Source organism: Sorex araneus, chromosome 9 (genome assembly GCF_027595985.1).
Source record: "Sorex araneus isolate mSorAra2 chromosome 9, mSorAra2.pri, whole genome shotgun sequence".
Taxonomy (NCBI): domain Eukaryota; kingdom Metazoa; phylum Chordata; class Mammalia; order Eulipotyphla; family Soricidae; genus Sorex; species Sorex araneus.
Window position 1 is genome coordinate 69132042 of NC_073310.1, and position 23384 is coordinate 69155425.

Sequence of the window (23384 nt, forward strand, 5' to 3'; positions counted from 1 at the left end):
TCACATGCATGTGCATTCATACATATCTGATCCAGATTCTGACCCTCCAAGAACCAGAGAAGAAAAACTGATGGACATAGAAAGGAAGGGCAATCCCCAGAGTAAAAATTTCCCCGTCATACAATTGGATTATACCCTGTTTCTCAGTTAAACTAGCCTGTCTCCTACTTGTAAAATTAGATCCAAAAAGAAAAGAAGCGTTTCTGTTTTTACAAAGCTGAAAAGAAATCCATGAAAAAGAAATTCATACTGCAGTTTTTTCATTTGCTATCCATTATTCACTGAGAAACTTTAGTCTTTTTGTAGGAGACCAATAGTGGGTTCTGTTTTATGAAATAAAAGCAAAACCTCATCCCCACCTTTCCACCTGGCCTGGCAACCAAGTCCCAGAGACTGGGTAAAGGAACTCACAATTTTTATTAATTTTAACTAAATCATTTTTAATTCTATAAGAACTTATTTCTTCTGAACTATCCTGAATTTCCCAATGTTTTACTAGACTTGTTACATAAAAACTCCATTCTACAATATTAGTTCCTTGTACCAAAATCCCAGTAGGAGAATGTGAAGTATGCAACACTATCAGATTTAAACTTTCTGAAGAGTCAATTCTATCCATCTGAGCCTTATTAATAATTTCCTCAATTATTTCTAATGCCTTTTCAGATGATGGGCTAAGTTGCCTTGGAAAGAGATCACTTTCCAATTTTGAAGCAAATTATGTAGGGCATAAGTTGGAATACCCAAAGAAGGCCATAGCCAGTTTATATTTCCTAATAGTTTTAGAAAGTCATTTAAAGTTCTTACTCTCTTGTGTAAAAATAAAAAGAAAGGGCGCGGGCGAGGAAAGGGATGCCTCACCGCACCGAGCCAGGCCCAGGGCCTAGGGCAGCAGCCGTCTTTCCCGCCACCCGAGCTCGGTAGCCTCCGGCCGCTTCCCCCACCCCGGGGAGGGGGGGGGAGGTTGATGGCGAAGATGTGGCAGGCGAAGGAAGGAACGGAGCCAAGATGGTTGGTCTCACTTGCAGTTTATTCCAGTCTTCCCTCTATACACTCTCTGTCCTCTCTACATCTACGCGCCCTCTATACACTTTCCGCCCCTATACACTTTCCCCCCCCCCTCACCATCTCTCCGAACCCATTTTATTGATCATGGCCCTTCTAAAGGGCGCAATACATTGACTTCACCAAAAGCACCAAAAGATCTTACAGGAAGAACATTGAGGCAACATAATTCTCTTGTATCTGCAGGCGGCTAATCTAGCCCCCCCCCCCCCCGAAAGAAGATACAAAACCAAAACGAAGCCTTCTTTGGGCTGAAAGCACTCGGATTTACATCCCAAAGACTAGGCCGGGCTGCAGCCTGGAATCTACAATGTCAAATCAAGCCTGGCTAGCACCTTAGATCTGTGGGTCAAAGATCAGCTAGGTTTCTGTGACAAAACTCCAGAAGGCAGCTGGAAAAGGGGAAATATTCCAAGGGGAAATATTCCAACACTCTCTCTCTCTCTGAATTTGGACTTTTGAGGTATAATTCTACTCTCACATATTATTTGTTCCAAAAATTCCCATGCAATTTTTAAACCCCATAACTCTAGTTCAGAAGTTACAACTTCATAAACCTTTTGCAAATTTATATGAGGTGGAACAGTGATAAGAATATCATCCATGTAACAAAAATGAAGAAGAGAAGAAAAATAAGAAAAATATGATGATGAAGATGATGAAGAAGAATAAATAAGAAGAATATAATGATCAACCATAAATAGAAGAAGCTGGAAAATAAGGAGTGAAGTAAAAAGGAAAGAAGAAGAGAAAGAAGAAGGAGATGAAGAAGAATAAGAGGAAGAAGGAGATGAATAAGAAGAAGGAGAAGAAGAGGAAGGAGCAAAAATAGTAAGAATAAATAAGAGAAGGAAAAGAAGAAATAGAAGAACCAGTGGAAAATAAGAAGAAAAAGAAGAAGAGAGAAGAATAAGAAGATACAGAACTAAAAAAAAGATGAAGAAGAAGGAGAAGAACAAAAATAAGAACAAGAAGAACAAGAACAGGAAGAACAAGTAGAACAAGAACAAGAAGAAGTAGAAGATGGAGTAGAAGAAGAAAAATAAAACGAAAAAGAAATAAATGAAAATAAAAAAGAAGATGACGCAGAAAAAAGGAAGAAGTAGAAGACAAAGAAAAATAATAAATAAAAGAACATCTCGACAGGGAAATGAAAAGCAAATCGGATAAGGAGTAGAAAGAGAGAATAAAGTAGAAAAGAAAGTGGAAGAAGAAGATGAAGATAAAGAAAATGAAGAGAAGAAGATAAAAAAGAAGATTAAGAAGATAATTATCAACAAGTATCGAAGAAACAGAAAAAGAAAAAGACGAAGAAGAAGAATTAGAAGAGGAAGAAGGAGGAGGAGGAGGAGGAGAAGAAGAAGAAGAAGAAGAAGAAGAAGAAGAAGAAGAAGAAGAAGAAGAAGAAGAAGAAGAGGAGGAGGAGGAGGAGGAGGAGGAACAATATGGAGAAGGAGAAGAGAAAGGAGAAGGAGATAGAGAAGGATTATGAGAAGGAGAAGAAAAAGCAAATCGAGAATATGGAGGAGAAGAAGAAGAACAACAAGAAGAATGATAAGAAGGAGATGGTAAGAGAAATAGAGCCAAAGCGATATAAAGGACAAATATATATAGAAGAAGAGGAAGAAAAAAAAAGAAAACAGAAGAAGAAAAAGAAGAAAATGAAGAAAGAGAAGAAAGAAGAAAACAAAGGAGGAAGGAGAAGGAGAACAAGGAAAAGAATAAATAGAAGAAACAGTGGAAGAATAATAAGAAGAGTGAAGTATAAGAAGAACTAGAACAAGAAGAAGATGAACATGATGAAGAAGATGAAGAACGAGTAGTGCAAGAAGAAAAGAAGAAGAGAGGAAGAAGAAGAAGAAGAAGAAGAAGAAGAAGAAGAAGAAGAAGAAGAAGAAGAAGAAGAAGAAGAAGAAGAATGACATAGAGTAGAACAAGGAACATGAGAAGGAGAAGAAATAGAGAAAGGTGAAGAAGACAAAGCAGAAAAAGAGGAAGAAGTATATTATAAAGAAAATGAAGAAGTAGAAAAATAACATCTGGACAAGGAAAGGTGAAGCAAAAGGAATAAAAAGAGAGAAATAATTAGAAGTGGAAGTGGAAGAAGTGAAAGAAGATAAAGAAAATGAAGAAGAGAAAGAAGGAGAAGAAGTAGAACTAGAAGAAGAAAAGTAATAGGAAGAAGAAGAAGAGATCAAGAAGAAGAAGAGGAGGAAGAAGGAGAAGAAGTCGGAAAAGAATTATCCTGCATCAATGTTCCCAGTGTTCTTCCCATCACCCCTTTCACATCCCTCACCACACAATCTGCCTCTGAGGCATCCCTGTTCCCTTTTTTGTCTCTCTATTAGTGCTGTAGTTTACAATATAGGTAGTCTATTTTCATTATGTTCGGTCTATATTCTGCATCTTTAAGCCCAAATGGATGCTCTCCAAATCTTCTACTTTGTGTTCCTTTCTCATTCTCAGTAGTCTTTCTTCTCTGTCTTTTCACCCTGCATGTGAGTCCAATTTCCACATTGTCTGGCAGTCCTCCTTGTCCTTATCTCTACTACTCTTGTGTGTTAATATCCAACTCCTTTATTTTATCATTCATTGATGTCAAGATCTTTCTATGTCTCTCAATCACTTTCTTTTTTATTTATTTTATTATTGAATCATAATGTGGAAAATCACAATGCTTTCAGGCTTAAGTCTCAGTTATACAATGCTGAAACACATATTCCACCACCAAAAAAAACCCCAGTATACCTCCAATCCCTACCCCAACCCACCTGTGTAACTGATAAATTTAATTTTACTTTTTATTTAATTGAATCACCATGTGGAAAGTTACAATGTTTTCAGGCTTAAGTCTCAGTTACATAATGCTCGAACACCCATACCTTCACAAGTGCATATATTCCACCACCAAGAACCATGGTAAACCTCCCCCACCTGCCGCCCTTCTCCCAGCGCCCCCCCCCCCGGCCTTTGTAGCTGATAAATTTCACTTTAGTTTCTCTTTACTTTGATTACTTACAAACAAAAAAACTCACTATTATTGTTTGGAGTTCCCCCCCGCCCCAGAGTCGGACCCGCTGTAAAGGAAGCATTTGATAATTTGTTTTCCATTGCTGAAAATTAAGAGATATGAAGTCGTGTGGCCACAGTAGGGGCCTCAAGGTTCTAGATTTCTGTATTTTAGTATTTTAGTGACTAAATACTCTGGAAGAAAACCAAAGGGCTTTCTGCCAGAGGTTGCATCATTGCTAGCTCATACCTCTCTGCTACTTTATATTCCACATATGAGTGCAATCTTTCTGTGTCTGTCTCTTTGTTTCTGACTCATTTCACTCAACATGATACTTTCCAGGTTGATCCACTTATATGCAAATTTCATGATTTCATGCTTTCTAACATCTGCACAGTATTCCATTGTGTAGATGTACCAAGTATTTTTAGCTAGTCATCTGTTCTCGGGCATTTGTTTTTTTCTAGATTCTGGCTATTGTAAACTATGCTGCGATGAACATACAGGTGCAGATGTCATTTTGACTATACTTTTTTGCTTCTTTGGAGTATATTTCCAGGAGTGGTATTGTTGGGTCAAATGGGAGCTCAATATCTAATTTTTTGACAAGCGACCATGTTGTTTTCCAAAAGGGCTGAACGAGTCGGCATTCCCACCAGCAGTGTAGGAGGGTTCCTTTCTCCCCACAACCATGCCAACAGCGGTTGTTTTTGTTCTTTAGGATATGAGCCATTCTCTGTGGTGAGAGGTGGTATCTCATAGTTATTTTGATCTATATCTCCCTGATGATTAGTGATGAAGAGCATTTTTTCATGTGCCTTTTAGCCATTTGTATTTCCTCCTTGAGAGAGTTTCTGTTCATTTCTTCGCCCCATTTTTGATGGGGTTGGATGTTTTCTTTTTGTAGAGGTCAACCAGTACCTTGAATACCCTTGATATGAACCCCTTATCAGATTGGCATTGGGTGAATATCTTTCCCATTCTGTAGATTGCCTTTGTATTCGGGTCACTTTGTCTTTTGCGGTGCAGAATCTTCTTAGTTAAATATAATCTCATTTGTTTATTTCTGTTTTTACTTGATTGCTCAGGTCTTTGTTATCTTTGAAGATACCTTTGGCTTCAATATCAAGAAGGTTTTTCCAACCTTGTCTTCAATGTACCTTATGGTTTGTAGTCTGATGTTGAGGTCTTTAATCCATTTTGATCTGACTTTTGTGCATAGTGTTAGGTCGAGTTCTAAGCCCATTTTTTGCATGTGGCTGTCCAGATATGCCAGCACAATTTGTTGAAGAGGCTTTCCTCATTCCATTTCACATTTTCCCCCTTATCAAGGATCAGATAATCATATATTTGGGGTTGCATGTAGAGATATTTCACCCTGTTCCATTGATCAGCAGCTCTGCCTTTGTTTTAGTACCATGCTGTTTTGATTGTTGCCACTTTGTAGCAAAGTTTGAAGTTGGGGAGGGTGATGCTTCTCATCATTTTTTTCCCAAGAATTGCTTTAGCTATTCGTGGGCGTTTAGTGTTCCATATGAATTTCAGAAGTGTTTGATCAATTTCTTTGAAGAATTTCATGGGTATCCTTATAGGGATTGTGTTGAATCTGTATAGTGCTTTGGGGATTATTGCCATTTTGACAATGTTAAGTCTTACTATCCATGAGCAGGGAATATGTTTCCATTTTCTCGTGTCCTCTTCAATTTCGTTGAGTAGCGTTTTGTAGTTTTCCTTGTGGAGTTTCTTTCCTACCTCACTTAGGCTGATTCCTAGGTACTTGATCTTCTGGGGCACAATTGTTAATGGGATTTTTTTAATGTCACATTCCTCTGATTCGCTATTTGCGTATAGGAAGGCCATGGATTTTTGGGTATTGATTTTATAGCCTGCAACTTTGCTGTACAAGTATATTGTTTCTAGGAGTTTCTTAGTGGAGGTTTTAGGATTCTCTAGGTATAGAATCATGTCATCTGCAAATAATGAGAGCTTGATTTCTTCCTTTCCTATCTGCATACGCTTAATGTCTCTTTCTTGCCTAATTGCTATTGCAGTACTTCCAGTACTATGTTGAACAGAAGTGGTGAGAGTTGTCATACTTGTCTTGTCCCTGACCTTAGAGGGAAGGCCTTTAGTGTTTCTCCATTGAGGATAATGCTTGCCATGTGTTTGTGGTAGATGGCTTCGACTATCTTGAAGAAAGTTCCTTCTAATACTATTTTGGTGAGTTTTCATCATAAATGGGTGTTGGTTCTTGTCAAATGCTTTCTCTGCATCTATTTAAATGATTATATGGTTTTCATTTTTACTTTTGTTTATATGATGGATTATGTTGATTGATTTCCAAATATTAAACCATCCTTGCATCCCCGGGATGAATACTACTTAATCGTGACGTATGATTTTTTTAATGAGTTGTTGGATTCTATTTGCTAGTATTTTGTTGAGAATCTTCGCATCTGTGTTCATCAGGGATATTGGCCTGTAGTTTTCTTTGTTTGTGGTATCTTTGTTTGCCTTTGGTATTAGGGAGATACGAGCTTTATAGAAATTGTTTGGAAGAGTCCCTGTTTCTTCAATTTCCTTGAATAACTTGAAGAGAACTGGCAACAAGTCCTCTTTAAATATTTGGAAGAATTTACTAGTGAATTCATCCGGGCCTGGGCTTTTGTTTTTGGAAAGACGTTTGATAACAGTTTCAATTTCCTTGATATTATGGGTCTATTCAGGTATTCCAAGTCATATTGATTCAGTTTTGGGAGATTGTAGGAATCAAGGAATTCACCATTTCTTTTAGGTTCTCTTGTTTCCTAGCATAGAGATTTTCATAGTAATCTCTGATGATCTTTTGAATTTCATTGGTTTCCCCCTTCTCATTTCTGATTCAGTTTATTAGGGTTCTCTCTCTTTCTTTCTTTGTGAGTCTTGCTAGCGGCTTGTCAATCTTGTTTATTTTCTCAAAGAACCAGCTCTTTGTTTTATTGCTCTTTCAGATTGTCTTTTGGGTTTCCCTATTGTTAATTTATGCTCTCAGTTTTATTATTTCTTTCCTTCGGTCTGGCTTGGGTTCCTTTTGCTGGTCCTTTTCTAAGATCTTGAGCTGTGAAGTCAAGCTTTCATTGTAGGCCCTTTCCTCACTCCTGAGGAATGCTTGCAGGGCTATAAATTTCCCCTTAACACAGCTTTAGCTGTGTCCCATAGGTTCTGGTAGCTTGTGTCTTCATTCTAATTTGTTTCGAGGTATTTTTTGATCTCTTCCTTGATTTCCTTTTTTGTTCCACTCGTTGTTCAACAGGGAATTGTTTAACATCCAGGTGTTTAATTTGCTTAGCTTCTATTTTCAGTGCATCATGGTCCGAGAAGATGGTTGATACAATTTCGATCTTGCTGATTCTTTTGAGGTATGTTTTGTGACCCAGCACGTGGTCTATTTTGGACAATGTTCCATGTGCACTGGAGAAGAATATATATTCTTTATTTTGGGGGTGTAAAGCCCTGTATAGGTCAATAAGCTCTCTCTCTCTCTCTCTTCTATTTCTTCCTTCAGGGCCATTGTTTCCTTGCTTAGTTTTGTTCTTGTCGATCTATCCAGAGGTTATAAGGCGGTGTTGAAGTCTCTGACTACTATTGTGGTGCTAGTGATATCCTCCTTAAAGTTATTTAGGAATTGTTTTAAATATTTAGCTGATCTCTCATTAGGTTCGTATACATTTAAGAGTGTGATTTCTTCCTGTTGTACATATCCCTTGATGAATAGAAAATAACCGTCCCTGTCCCTTCTAATCTTTTTCATCGTGAAATCTATGTTGTTAGATACTAGTATGGCCACCCCAGCTTTATTGAGGGAGTTGTTTGCTTGTAGGATTTTTTTTCCATCCTTTGACTTTGAGCCTGTGTTTGCTCTGACTGTTCAGGTGTGTTTCCTCTAGGCAGCAGAAAGTTTGGTTTAGTTTTCGAATCCATTTTGCTACTCTGTGTCTCTTGATTGGTGCATTTAACCCATTGAAATTGAGAGAGATTATTGTCATGGGATTATGTGCCAACTTTTTGTAGGGTTTGTTGTTCTTGTTAGGGTTTTTCTTTGTCTTACTGCAGCCCCTTTAGACCTTCTTTTAGGTTCAGTTGTGAGTCTGTGAAGTTCCTGTGTTGTTGTCTATATGAGAAATAGTGTATGATTCCTTCGAGTTTAAATGAGAGTTTAGTTTAGTTTTTTTTCAGGGTCTTGAAGTTTGCACGTTTATTGTGATGACAGCCCATCCCAGTCCAGCAGCACCCCACCAGGCTCTAATCTGTAGCCGTGAAGCCCTACAAAAATAAACCCAAGCCTTTACAGTGACTGAATACCAACAGAAACCTTCATCGCTAGTGGAAGGTGTGTGGTCACCAAGGTGCTTATTTACGTAGAACACAATGCCTGCCAGCAGTGAACACATGCTCAGCCTCCAGTGGGACCCAGCCATCTCTCATGCAACGAGCTCCCCACTCCCGCCACCCCATCAAACCAAACAGAACTATGTACAACTGAGAAGATGCTTGGTCAGCCGACCTCGCACCACAGAGACTGGCTTATTTCCAAGTGGACAAGACACTGACCAGAACTCGGCCAGAGTCCAGCACTGAGTGGCCCTGGTGAGGGCCAGCTGGATGGGGGAGGAAGGACAGGGATGCCAGAGCAGGGCCCATCGGGGGCTGGTCTCCCCCTGCCCGTGACTCTTGTGGGAGAGGCACCAGGTGCTGCTCTCCGGCAGGGCCCCTGTCTGCACGTCACCAGGTGGGGCCGAGGCTGGAGGGGTCTGGTTCCCTTCTGTGACATGATCCACGGGACACTCCACCTTCCTGACCACCAGGCGCCGCTGGCTCCCCAGACCCCATGGCAGCAGGGGAGTCAGGCCAGCAGGTTAGAAGCATGCTCGGCCGCCTCTCCCAGTGCCATTCAGTTCACTTCAAACATGGAGCTGTCAAGGAGTCACAGACGGAGAGTCCAGCTTCCGCTCTGGACACCTGCAGACCCCAGAGTCAGGTGCGTGCAGCCGGACACCGCAGCAAGTGGGTCCGGCCCAGACCACGTCCGAGTCCAGCCAATTCGAAATGTCAAGAGCAGTGTGGAAAGTCTCCGGCTCAAGAGAACGGGTAGGCCAAGCGCCCTCGGTGAGGCCTCGCTGCTTTATTTTGGTTACATTTAATATTTCAACAAAAAATTCACTGTTGTTATTAGGAGTTCCCCACTAGAGACAGACCTGCATTGAAGATATATGAGGCCGTGATTGTGGCCATGCAGTTTTGGATTTGTATTTTAGCAACTAAGTCCAGGGAAATTTCTTTCAGAAATTGTATCATTGTGAGCCTGTATCTCTCATTAGTAGTTCTTATAATATGGCAGTTGCCATGTCCTTCCCCCCAGCAAGGAAAAGGAAAGAGAGAAAAACCTTTCCCCTCCAGGGCAGGCATGGGGCCGTGGCTTAGTTCTCAGTCTGGAGACATTCTGCAAGGAGATGCCGGTACCAAAAGCATTATAATTTTCAGCAGCCACTGCGTTCTGAGATTGGTTTCTGTGCGTCTGGGATAATGGATGCCCAGGGGTAGTGGAGCCATTTCTGAGCATATATTTTGTATATCAGGAACGGTCATGTGCCACATAAGCAGCCGCGTGGTTTGGAGGTGTCCCAATCCCGCACACTGGAGCCATGTTAGTAGCTGCTCAGTGTCGCTGGGGCTCCCTTAGGAGAAGGCATGCCAGCTGTACCTTCTCCGTCTGGACCCCCAGTGTTGTTGGTCCCATCTGGGGTCTGGAGCAATTTCCAGCCGGCGGTGCCCACTGTAGCGGCACAAATTCTTCCTCAATCATTTTCTGACTCATTTCACCTTACATGTTACTTTCCATGTTAATCTACTTATATGCAAATTTCATGCCTTCATCTTTTCTAACAGCTGAATAATATTCCTTTTTGTAGTTGTACCCAAGTTTCTTTTACCAGTCATTTGTACTCTGGTACTTTGTTTTTATTCCAGATTTTGGCTATTGTAAACAGTCCTGCAATGAACATACAGGTTCAGATGTCATGTTGCCTGTATTTTTTTTTGTCTCTCCAGGATATATTCCCAGTAGTAGTATTGCTGGATCAAATGGGAACTCAATTTCTCATTCTTTGACAATTTTCCATATTGTTTTCCAAAAGGGCTTAATCAGTTGGGATTGCCCCATCAGCTGTGAAGGAGAGTCCATTTCTCCCCACATCTGCGCCAATATAGGCTACTTATTTTCTTTTCCACGGGGCCAGTCATTGTGGTGTGAAATGATATCTCACTGTTGTTTTAATCTACATCTCTCTGATTATTACTGATATAGAGCATTTTCTTATGTACCTTTTAGCCATTCAGGTTTCTTCTTTGAGAAAATGTCTGTTTGATGACTGCTTAAAGAAACTTTGGTACATCTACACAATGGAGTACTATGCAGCTGTTAGGAAAGATAAAGTCGTGAAATTTGCTTGTAAATGGATAAACATGGAGAGTATAATGCTAAGTGAAATGATTCAGAAAGAGAGGGACAGACGTAGATGGACTGCACTTGTTTGTTGAGTATAAAATAACATCTCATGAGGCTGACACCTAAGGACAGTAGACAGAAGGGCCAGGAGGATTGCCCCTTAGGTGGAAGACTGCTTCATGAGTGGAGAGGAGAAGGCAGATGGAGAAGAGATCACTGAGAAAATGATTATTGGAGGAACCAGCTGGGATGGGAGATGCATGCTGAAAGTTGATAATGGACCAAACATGATAACCTCTCAGTGTCTGTATTGCAAATTCTAATGCTCATAAGTAGAGAGAGAGTATGGGGAATATTGTCTGCCATAGAGGCAGGGGAGGCAGGTAAAGGGGGGTATACTTGGGATATCGGTGGTGGGGAATATGCACTGGTGGAGGGATGGGTGTTTTATCATTGTGAGATTGTAACCCAAACATGAAAGCTTGTAACTATCTCACGGTGATTCAATAAAATTTTATTTTTTCTAAAAAAAGAAAGAAAAAAGAAAGAGAAAATGTCTGTTCAATCTTCTGATGGGGTTGGATGGTTTATTCTTGTACAGTTCAACCAGTCCCTTTAACATCGATAATATCAACCCCTTATCCGTCTGGTATTGGGTGAATTTCCTTTCCCATTCTGTTGATTATTTAATATTCTGATCACTGTATCTTTTGCGGTGCAGAAGACTCTTAATTTAGGTTCGTCCCAGTTTATCTCTGTTTCCATTTTTTTGGTTAGTGGAGTGTCATCTTGAATACATCTTTAGCTTCAATGTCATGGAGGGTTTTGCCGACTGTCTTCAATGTGCCTGATGGATTCTGGTCTGATGTGGCAGTCTTTAATCCATTTTGACCTGACTATTGTGCATGGTGTTATGTAGAGATCTGAGCCCATATATACATAAATAATTTTTTTGCATGTTGCTATCCAGGTTTGCCAGCACCATTTGTTAAACTGGCTTCCCTTGCTCTACTGGACATTTCTTGCCCCCTTATCAAAGATTATATGATCATGTCTTTGAGAGTGTGTGTAAGGATATTCCACCCTGTTCCATTGGTCTGCGATTGTGCCTTTGTTCCATTGCCATGTTGTTTTTATTATTACTTTTTTATAGTGGAGTTTAAGTTTGAGGAAGGTGTTTCCTCCCATCTTCTTTTCCCCTAGAATTGCTTCGGCTATTCATGGGGGGTTGTTGTTACATATGAAATTCAGAAAAGTTTGATCCATTTCTTTGTAGAATGTCATGCGTATACTTTTAGGGATCACATTGAATCTGTATTATTCTTTGGGGAGTATTGCCATCTTGACGATGATATTTCACCCAATACATGTGCAGGTGATATGTTTCCATTTCCTTGTGATGTAGCATTTTGTCATTTTTTTGTGTGCACCTCCCTTATGCTCCTAGTTAAGCTGATTCTGAGGTACTTGTTTTTCTGAGGCATGATTGTTATCAGGATTGCTTTTTTCATGTCGCTTTCTTCTTTCGCATGATTTGAGTATAGGAAAACCACGTACGTTTTGGTATTAATTTTATAGCCTGCGACTTTACTATACAAGCATATAATTCCTAGGATTTCCTTGACAGAGGCTTTAGGGTTCTCTATATACAGTTTCCTATTAGTAATTATAGGAATTACTTAACTCTGTAATCTAAGACTTAACTAATCTCTTACTAACTCTGCAATTAGTAAGAGATTGATTTCTTCCTTTCCTACCTGGATGCTTTTAATGTCTTTTTCTTGCCTAACTGCTATTGCAAGTTCTTCCAGTAGTATCATGAACAGAAGTGGTAAGTTTGGTTAGAGTGTGTTCCCTTGTGTGTTCCCTGACCATAGAGGGAAGACTCTTAGTTTTTAACCATTGATAATAATGCTTGCCATAGGTTTGTGGTAGATGATTCTCACTGTATTGAGGAAAGTTCCTTCAAAATTCATTTTGGTGAGATTTTTATCATAAATGCGGCTGGATCTTGTCAAATGCTCCTCTGCATCTATTGTTATGATCTTATGGTTTTTATCATTTCATTTGTTGATATGATGAATTATGTTGATAGATTTCCAAATTCCAAATCATCTTTGCATTCCCAGGAAAAATTCCACGTGGTCATCCTGTATGATATTTTTGATGAGTTGTTAGATTGTATTTGCTTATATTTTGTTGAAGATCTATGCATTTGTGTTCATCGGGTATATTGACCTTTAGTTTCCTTTCTTAGTGGTGTCTTTGTTGATTTTGGTATTAAGGAGATACATCCCTCATAGAAACTATTTGAGAGAGTTTTTTTTATTCCAATTTCCTGGAAAAGCTTGAGAAGAACTGACAATAGGTCTTATTTAAATTTTGGGGACTTCACTAGTGAATTCATGTAGGTCTGGCCTTTTGCTTCTGACAATTCTTTTTATTACAGTTACAATTTTCTTGATAGGGGTAGATCTATTCAGATATTCCAAGTCTTCTTGATTCAGCCTTTGAAAAGTATAGAAGTTCAGAAATGTTTCCATTCCTTCTAGGTTCTCTTTCAAAGTAGTCTCTGATGATCTTTTGAATTTTTTTTGTTTCTGTTGTGGTTTTCCCCTTTCCATTTCTCATTCAGTTTATATGGATTCTTTCTCTCTTTACCTATGAGTCTTACTGGTGCTTTATTACTCATATATTTTTTCAAAGAATAACTTCTTTGTTTCATTGATCTTTTGGATGGTTTTGGGGTTTCCATGTCATTAATTTCTGCTCTAAGTTTTGTAACTTCTTTCCCTCTGCCTCGTTTGATCCTTTTCTAATATCTTGGGCTGTGAAGTGAAGTTATCTATGTGGGTCGTCTCTTCCTTCCTAAGAATCACTGAAGCACTATAAACTTTCCCCTTAGTATGGCTTTAGCTACTCCCACAGATTGTGATAACTCATGTATTTGTTCTCATTTGTTTCCAGGTAACTTTTGATTTCTTCCTTTATTTTCTTACTGACCCACTCATTGTTCAACATTGGCATGTTTAATACCCAGGTGTTTGATTTGATTTTCCGTGTCTGTGTGTGATTAATTTCTATCTTTAGTGCATTGTGGTCTGAAAAGTTAGTTGATACAATTACTATCTTCCCGATTCTACTGAGGCATTTTTGTGACCTATCATGTGGTTTATTTTAGAAAATATTTCGTGTGTTCTAGGAAAAAGTGTGTATTCTTTTGGAGGGAATGTAAAGCCTTGTATACATCTATTACTACTCTCTCTTCTATTTCTTCCTTAAAAGGCCAGTGTTTCCTTGCTGAGTTTTATTCTTATTGATCTATCTAGAGGCTATAAGGCAGTGTTGAAGACTTCAATTAATATTTTGTTTCTAGTAATGTCCTCCTTAACATCTGTTAACAGTCGTTTCAAGTATTTGTCTGTTCTCTCATTAGGTGTGTATACACTAGGGATGTGATTTATTTCTGCTGTACGTATCCCTTGATGATAAAAATGGATTTCCCCTCTCCCGCCTAATCTTTTTCAGCCTGAGATCTAGGTTTTTGAATACTAGTATGGCCACCCGTTTTTTTTAGGGAGTTGTTTGCTTGTAAGACCATTTTACATCCTGTGACTGTGAGTCTGTGGTTGTTCTGACTTTTCAGATGTTTTTTGTAGGCAGAAGAATATTGAGTTCAGTGTCTGAATTTATTTTGCCACTCTGTGTCTCTAATTGGTGAAGTTATACCATTATAATTGAGAGAAATTATTAGCATGAGGGTTTTGTGTCATCTTCCTGTAGGGGTTTGATGCATATCTAGGGATTTTTTGTTTTTCTTACAGTATCCTCTTTGGTCCTTCTTTTAAGTTTGGTTTTCAGAAGTTCTTGAGCTGTTGTTTATCTATGAAATAGTGTATTGTGCCTTCGAGTCTGAGTAAAAGTTTAGTCTGATAAAGTATTCTTGGTGAGGTGTTACATTGAGTTTTTTCACTATATCCCATCACTGTCTTCAGGCTTGGAGAGTTTCCTCTGATAGGTCTGCTGTAAATCTAAGGGGTGCTCCTTTGTGTGTGATTTCCTTCTTTGACCTTGCTGTTTGCGGTATAGTATATCCTTCCGTGGCATCCACCATTCTATGATATGTGTTGGTGTCATTTTGTTAGGGTCTCTTTTAGTTGGCATCCTTGGGCTCTTTTGTTCCAAATGCCCACACTCTCCAGCTCAGTAAACTTTTCAGCAATGATATCTTTAACTGTGACTTTTTATTGGGGTGGGGGGATGCTTGCCTATCTTTCTGGTACTCTGGTGATTGTTATGTTGTTCCTCTTGAGATCATCCCCTAGGAATCTGATTCACCCTTGAGCTATTTTGAGGTCTTTTGCGACTGTTGTTGCCTGTAAGCTTTCTGCAGCTCATCTTCAAGCTTACTTCAGCTTCTGTCTTCGGCTGTAGCCATTCTACTCTTAAAGGCACCCACAGAGTTTTTTTTTTTAATTTCATCTACCAAAATCTTTATTTGTGACGCTTCTTTTAGTAGCTATCCAATCTCTGCTCTCATTTATTCCAGTATTTTAATGACTGTTCTTTCCAGTGTCTTTCATGCCCTCCATTAATTTACTGGATGCCTGTTGCACCGTTACCTTGAGTTCATGAAACATCTTCAGCATTTCATCTCTGAATTCTTTATAGGAGAGATCCTATTTGTGGGTAACCCCTGTTGAGGTCTCTGGAATCTTTTCTTCATCCTCCTCTTATGGTGGAGATTTTCGCTGTTTTTGTTTCATATTGTTGTGGTATTATGGAAGTCTCTATCACTATTCCTTCTTTATGTGATAATGAATTCTGCCTGAGCTTACTCGATGGTTGTTGCCTTTTTCCCCTTCTAGAAGATCTCTTCCCTTTCAGGTCCTCCTCTGTGATTTATGTGAGGCTTCCTGTGAGGCTTTGAAGATGTGATCTTATATATTGGGCTTGTACAACTTCTTGTGTTAATGGATAATTTTGGTAAAATTGGAATAGGGTAGTGGATTATTAGCCTATTACTAATTGCACATTCCCCATGACCAATATCCCGGGTATACACCCTTTTCCACTCTTCCACTGCCTCCATGGCAGAAAATATTCCCCATAATCTCTTTATACTTTTAGGCATTATGGCTTGCAACACAGACACTGAGAGGTCATCATGTTTGGTCCATTATCTACTTTCGGCAGCCATTTCCAATCCCAACTGGTTCCTCCAGCCATCATTTTCTTAGTGATCCCTCCTCTATTTCATCTGTCTTCTCCCCTCCACCCATAAAGCAATCTTCCACGTATGTAGATATCCTTCTTGCCCTTGTATCTACTGTACTTGGGTGTCAGACTCAAGTGATGTTATTCTATACGACACAAATGAGTGCAGTCCTTCTATGTCTGTCCTCTATTTTTGACTAATTTCAATTAGAATGATAATATTCATGTCTATACATTTGTAAGCAAATTTCATGACTTCGTCTATCCTAACAGCTATATAGTATTCCATTGTGTACATGTACCAAAGTTTCTTTAACCCGTCATCTGTTTCAGGGCACTGGGGTTGTTTCCAAACTTTGGCTATTGTGAACAATGCTGCAATGATTATATAGGTAGAAATGTCATTTCCACTATGCTCCTTTGCATCCTCGATAAATATTCCCAGAAGTGGTATTGCGGGGTCATATGGAAGCTCAATTTCTAGTTTTTGAAAGACTGTCCATATTGCTTTCCAGAAAGGCTGGACCAGTTGACATTCCCAACAACAGTGAAGGAGCGTCCCTTTTCCCCCACATACACACCAAGACTGGTTGCTTTTGTTCTTTTGAATGTGTGCCAGTCTCTGTGGTTTGAGATGATAGCTCATTTTTGTTTTGATTTGCATCTTCCTGATGACTAGGGATATGGAGCATTTTTTCATGTGATTTTGGCCATTTGTATTTGTTTTTTGAGAAAATTTCTGTTTATTTTATCTTCCCATTTTTATAGGGTTGGAGGTTTGTTCTTTATACAATTCTACAAGTGTCTTGTATTTTCCTGTATATTAGTCCCTTATCAGATGGATATTGGATAAATATTCTTTCCCATTATTTGGGCTCTTTCTGTATTTTGGTCACTGTTTCTTTGGAAGTGCAGTAGCTTCTAAATTTGACGTGGTCCCATTTGTTTATGTTTGCTTCCACTTGCATGATCAGTGCTGTTTCATCCTTAAATATGTTTTTAGTTTCAATGTCATGGAGATATCTGCCTACATATTCTTCTATGAACCTTATAGATTCATGTCTGATATGAGGTCTTTAATCAACTTTGATCTGACTTTTGTACCTGGCATTAGACAGATGTCAGAGTTTATTGTTCTGCAGGTAGCTATCCAGTTTTCCCAGCACCAGTTTTTGAAGAGGCTTTTCTTGTTTCTCTTCAAATTTCTTGCTCCTTTGTAAAATATTAAGTGGCCATATATTTGGGGGTCTGTGAGAAGATATTCAACTCTGTTCCATTGGTCTGAAGGTCTGTTTTTAGCCTAATACCATGCTGTTTTAATTACTACTGCTTTATAGTAGAGTTTGAAGTTGGGGAAGGTGTCGCTACCCATCTTCTTTTTTCCAAGGATTTAAGCAAAATCTTTAAAAAGCAGCAAATCAGCCCAGACTTAGTAAGATTCCACCATGATTCTGGGCCTGTGCGCACTTATTTAGAATTCATTGAAGCCTTTTATACCAATTAATATATGAACTGTAACAAAAAATAACATAGAAAATTTGCACAGCATCGAGAAACTGTCAAAAACTAAAGTAGTGTTGAAAACCACAACTCCTCGTGAAGAGTAAACTTAAAAATGAAATATCAGTGGGACCTGGAGAGATGTTATGAGAAATTTCATGTCAGCAACTGAATGAATGCTTGAAGTAATTCAGGGTATTCCAGATGCATTTAGGACCTTTGACTTCAAATGGACATTTCTCGGCATCTTCAGCACTGGTTTTGAACTGCCAGGTAGGTGGGCTCCTTTGGCAATTTTTTTGAAGGTAAGAAAATATGTATTAAAACCGAGAGTGTTTTTCCTCACATTATACTTGATTAAGACGGAATAGATATCTCCATGTTGATGCACTTACAAGCAAATTTCATGACTTGATCTTTCCTACCAGTGATTTCCTTTCCAGTGCTACAGAGACTGGAGCGATAGCACAGCAGGTGTTGCATTTGCCTTGAAGGCAGCCGACCCATGTTCAATTCCTCTGTGCCTCTCGGAGATCCCAGCAAGCTACCAATTTTTCCCACCCGCACAGCAGATCCTGGCAAGCTACCCATAGCATATTCAATATACCAAAAACAGTAACAAGTCTCACAATGGAGACATTACTGGTGCCTTCTCGAGCAAATGGATGAATAATGAATAATAAAAATGGGACAACAGGGACAGTGATCTTCCTACCAGCTGCAAGTACTTCATTGTGTACATGTTCCAGAGATTCTTTAACCAGTTTCTCTTCTCGGGTACTCAGGTGGTTTCCAGATTTGGACTACTGTAAAGAGTGCTGCAATGAATATACAGGTGCAGATGTCATTTCTAATGTGCTTTTTTTGCCGCCCCTAGCTATATATTCCCAGAAGTGTTATTGGTCGGTCATATGGAAAGTCAATTTCTAATATTTTGAGGATTGCCCATTATTGTTTTCCAGGAAGGCTGGACCAACCCGCATTCCACCAACAATGAAAGAGAGTGCCTTTCTTCACTCATGCAGGCCAGCTCTGATTGTTCTTGTTCTTGTGGGTGTATTCCCACCTCTGTGGTGTAAGATGATATCTCATTGTTGTTTTGATTGACTTCTCCCTGATGATTAATGTTGTAGAGCATTTTTACGTGCCTTTTTCGCCATTTGTACTTCTTTTTTGAAGAAGTTTCTGTTCATTTCTTCTCTCCATTTTTGGATGGGGATGGAGGACATTTTTTTTGTCCAGTTCTACTAATGTCTTGTATACTCTGGATACTAAGCTCTTATATGATGCATACTGGTAGTTTCCCCTGATAAGTGGGCTCGTCCGTTATTTGGTCACTGTTTCTTCTAAAGTGCTGAAAATTCTTGCCGAGTTAAATGTGTCAGAAAGAGAGGGGCAGGATGTTAAAATGACTTTATTCATTTGTGGAATCTTAAATAATATTATGCGAGACTAAAATTGAAGGACAGTAGAGACAAGGACCAGGGATATTGTTTCACAGATGAAAGCCTGCCTCCTGAGCAGGAGGAGAAGGCACCTGGGATAGAAAAGAGATCATGAAGTCAATATTGGTGGAGGGAACATTCAGATGGGAGAGTGTGTGCTGAAAGTAGATAGAGAACAAAACAGGATGGCCTCTCAGTATCTGTATTGCAAGCCATAATTCCCCAAAGTAGAGTGAGAGTAATAAGGAAATTGGCTGCTATAGAGGCAGAGGATGGGGAGTGTGAGTAGTGGTAGGAGGGAACAGTGGGGACACTGGTGGTGCAAAATGTACCCTGGTTGAGGGATGGTTGTGTGATCATTGTATGACTGAAACTCAACCATGAAAACTTTGTCTTTCACTGTGGTTCAATTAAAAAATGAGTGAGTTACCTCATTGTTCAGGTGAAAGTCAAGATTATCCTAAGACCCACTACTGTGTCATTTATTATTGTTAAAATCACAGCGAGAGAAGACTTAGGTGATATAGAAGGACTGACTAGAAATGAGAACAGCTTGCTATACTGCTCCATAAACCATCATCATATTATAGCAAAAACTAAGTTCAATAATCACACTCTCCTGTACATTTCATACCAAACGTTTCCGTGGGTTCTCGCCCTCCAACCCTCCCATAATCATTGTGATATTTTCTGTCTCTGTGAGGAATAATTGAATACTCTGGACTTGTGGCACATAAAGAGTTTACAGATGTTCCAGGACATAAATTATCCGGCCAGGAGCACTCCGTTAAAATATAAGTAGAAATGCACTGTGTGGATGTGAGAGCAGTACATTCGAGTTCTATACGAAATTGATTTTAAACAGCTGATGAATTGTATACTGAAGTCCTAGAATGCTTTCAAAGTGCTCAACTCTTTTAAAATGTGTATCTTTTTACATGATGAAAAAGATGGGGGGGGGCTCAAGAGTTAACAGTGCCGTTTTTTAGGGCCTTTGCTGGGTTGTGCCAGCCTGGGGAGTGGACCGAACTCAAAAATCAATCAAACAGAAGGGTTGTTAGGGAGAGGGCGCCCAGCAGTGAGTGGTGGGACTACTGGTCTGGAGGCTCGCCCGCGCATGCGCACACTGCTCCCTCCGTCAGCTCCCCTCCCCGCACTGTACCCAGGTTCTGAGCCCACACCTGGCAGGGTCAGGAAGCGGATGTGTCGTCACAGAAGGGCAAGCCTTGGTTGCCTCTCACCAAAGGCTTCTCAGTGCGATCGGACGCATGGATGGTGAGCCACTGTATGAGGTAGAGAGAATCGCGGGTGAGAGGCAAAACCCAAATGGGAGGCTTGAATATCTGGTGCAGTGGAAAGCCTATGATCGGGGTTCAGACACGTGGGAGCCAAAAGAAAACCTGGTGAACTGCGTAGAAGCGCTCCGAGACTTCAGGCTGTGGCAGGCCGAAGGACACCAAGGAGGTGCCCTGTCTGGCCCGAGATGGCCTCTGAGTCTGCTTAGTCAACAGTTCGTTGGGCCCCTGCAGACAGACACCGCAGCAACAGGGTTCACGGGAGATAGTCAGGGCACTGCAACCACCAAGGTATGGGGGGGAGGGGCAGCCAGACGTTGAGGGACATCAGAGTCAAAGCACCTCCTAAAACCCTTGTGCCTGTGAGCCCCTTGCCAGAGAAACAGGAATTGGACAACTTAGAGCAAGTGCACCCTGTTGGAATATTTCCCCTTTTCCAGCTGCCTTCTGGAGTTTTGTTACAGAAACCTTTTGTCACAGAAACCTAGCTGATCTTTGACCAGGATCTAAGGTGCTAGCCAGAATTGATTTGACTTTGTAGATTCCAGGCTCTGGCCCAGCCTAGTCTTTGGAATGTAAATTTCAGGTGCTGTCTAGTTTGTAATTGACATGTAGATTTCTTGCTGCAGCCCAGCCTGGTCTTTGGGAAGTAAATCCGAGTGCTTTCAGCCCAAAGAAGGCTTTGGTTTTGTTTTTGTATCTTCTTTCCGGGGGCCTAGATTAAGGGCCTGCAGATACAAGAGAATTATGTTGCCTCAATGTTCTTCCTGTAAGATCTTTTGGTGCTTTTGGTGACGTCAATGTATTGCGCCCTTTGGAAGGGCCATGATCAATAAAAGGGGGTTCGGAGAGAAGGTGGGGGCGCGTAAAGGTGTAGAGAGGACAGAGAGTGTATAGAGGGAAGACTGGAATAAACTGCAAGTGAGACCAACCATCTTGGCTCCGTTCCTTCCTTCGCCTGCCACATCTTCGCCATCAACCTCCCCGGGGTGGGGGAAGTGGCCGGAGGCTACTGAACTCGGGTGGCGGGAGAGACAGCTGCTGCCCTAGGCCCTGTGCCTGGCTCGGTGCGGTGAGGTGTCCCTCCCTCGCCCGCGCCTTTTATTTTTATTTTTATACAGCACCCCAAGATCCATGTGCACCTTTTGCCCAGAATGCAACAGCGTCCTCAAAGTCAAAGATAAGGTATGTCCCTGACCAATCCAAAACTGCAAGCAGCTCTCCCATGACCCCACTCAGGAAGCAGGGATGTGGGCTGGAGTCTGAGACGGAGGTGGGACACTGGAGCTCTTCACGGAAGCCAGATTTAGCAGGCCCTGGGAGACCACATGCAAGATGACCCGTAGCAAGAAGACAGCTGCGATTAAAAGCAGAAAGCAGGCTTTTGGAATCCTGGCTCGTTTTAGTTGCAGACAGGCTGGACAGGCTGAAGGGTGCTACACATACAAAGATATAGTTGTCAGGAAGCAAGAGGGATTCACCCATATTATTTTGTCCAGCAAGTCCTCCTACAACAACTGCCTCAATCCTGGTGTCATAAAATAAGTGGAGAGTGTCCTGAACAGTGCTGCCAAGGATGACAGCAGGTTTGTACTGTTTGCTGCTGTTGGCAGCGCCTTCTGCTGTGGTCTCAACTGGATTTATTTGTCAAGAAGACTAGGGGCAGACCCAGGAAGAGAGAGCAGTAGTATGGCAGACAGTCTGCAAAGCTTTGTGAATCACTTCATTCAATTTAAGAAGTCTATACTAGTTGCAGTGGATGGGACAGCCATGGGTCTAGAAGCATCTATCCTGGCCCTATGTGATCTAGTGTGGGCCAGTGACAAGGCCTGGTTCCAGATGCCTTATATGACTCAAGGCCAGACCCCAGATGGCTGTTTAAGCCTGACATTTCCCAAGATCATGGGAAGAGCAGCTGCCTCTGAAATGCTGTTCAGTGGTCGAAAGCTGACTGCTCAGGAGGCATGCAAAAATGGTCTGGTTTCCCAGGTGTTTTGGCCAGGCACCTTTAAACAGGAGGTCATGGCCTGAGTCAATGAGTTAGTGTTGTGTTATCCTCTTGCTCTGGTGGAAGGCAAGACTCTGTTGCACTCTAGTGCCACGACAGACCTGAAACAGGCCAACTTTCAAGAGTGTGATGTGGTGAAGAGCAATTGGGCCTCTCCCCAGGGTGTTCAATCCATACTTAAGGTCTTAGAGGATAGGGAGATCTCAGAATTCTAATTATGCTTGCCTTCCAGGAGAACCTCTTCTATCTAAACCAGCCTTCCTGATATTTACTAAAATCATCCATGTGCCCCAGGTACATCCTACATTGCAGCTCTTTAAATGACTGTGCACAATTCAAAGGTAGTTCTTTCAAAACTCAAGCATAGACAGTCATCACTGATCCAATATTATCATTTGATCACAAATAAACTGATCAGTCATAAACATTTGACCTTGTGCTCTGGACTGTTCATTGCCTCTTGTGTTTTAAGTAAAAGTGCTATGGAAAATAGAGGCAAAGGTGTTGTCTGGCAGGCGGGATGAGAATGGCATGGAGGTTGGTTTTCTGATATTGGATGTTCAAGTTACAAGGTGGAGGAAAGGAGGAGAAAAAAGGAGTAGTGAAGAGGAGGGAAGAAGGAGGAGGAGGAGGAAGAAGAAGAGGACAAGGAAGAAAATGAAGAGGGGAAGGAGGTAGAAGAGCAGGACAAGTTACAGCAGCAGGAAGTGGATCAAAAGGAAGAAGAGAAGGAGTAGGGAAAATAGGATGAGGAGGAGAAGAAAAATGAAAGGTGGAGAGGACTGGAGTAAGGGAGGGGGAGAGGGATGACACATTGCATAGATATTAATGGAATTCTGTATATATTACTGAGATACAGAGAAGATTTTGTAAGAAAGATAAATGCAGCAGATAATGAAAGATCTTTCCGAGCAGGGAAAAAAAAGCATGAATTAGAGGACTCCATAGTTTCAAACATGGGAAGTAGACAGACTTCTGAAAAGGAATATCCAATTTCAACCCTTAGAGTTTGAAGGAATATGCTAATAATCCTGAAATTTTCAGACCGGTATACTAAAGTGTTTCTATGAAACGTTTTTAAAGTTAATGATCAGTCCTTCCCATAAGTAATGCTTTGACATTATAAAAAAATTTCAGTGGTCCTATACAAGGTGTGCTTTGCTTAATTAATGACGAGCTCTACTTCAAGTGGTGTCCATTCTTTGAGCACCGAGGAAGAGGCAAAATTTTCTCAGTACTCTTAATTCTGATTTTGGTTGAATTGAATAAATACATGTAGAAAGAAACAGACCCACTTGACCTAGAGATGCCTAATATGAATAGCCTTGAACTCACTTTGAAAGTAGGATTCCATTCAGTA

At 40.6% G+C, this 23384-nt stretch overlaps 1 pseudogene; it reads left to right on the plus strand.

Moving 5' to 3' along the window:
* The first annotated feature begins 21351 nt into the window (after positions 1-21351).
* Positions 21352-22239, plus strand: LOC101550552 (chromodomain Y-like protein; annotated as a pseudogene).
* The last annotated feature ends 1145 nt before the right edge of the window (positions 22240-23384 follow it).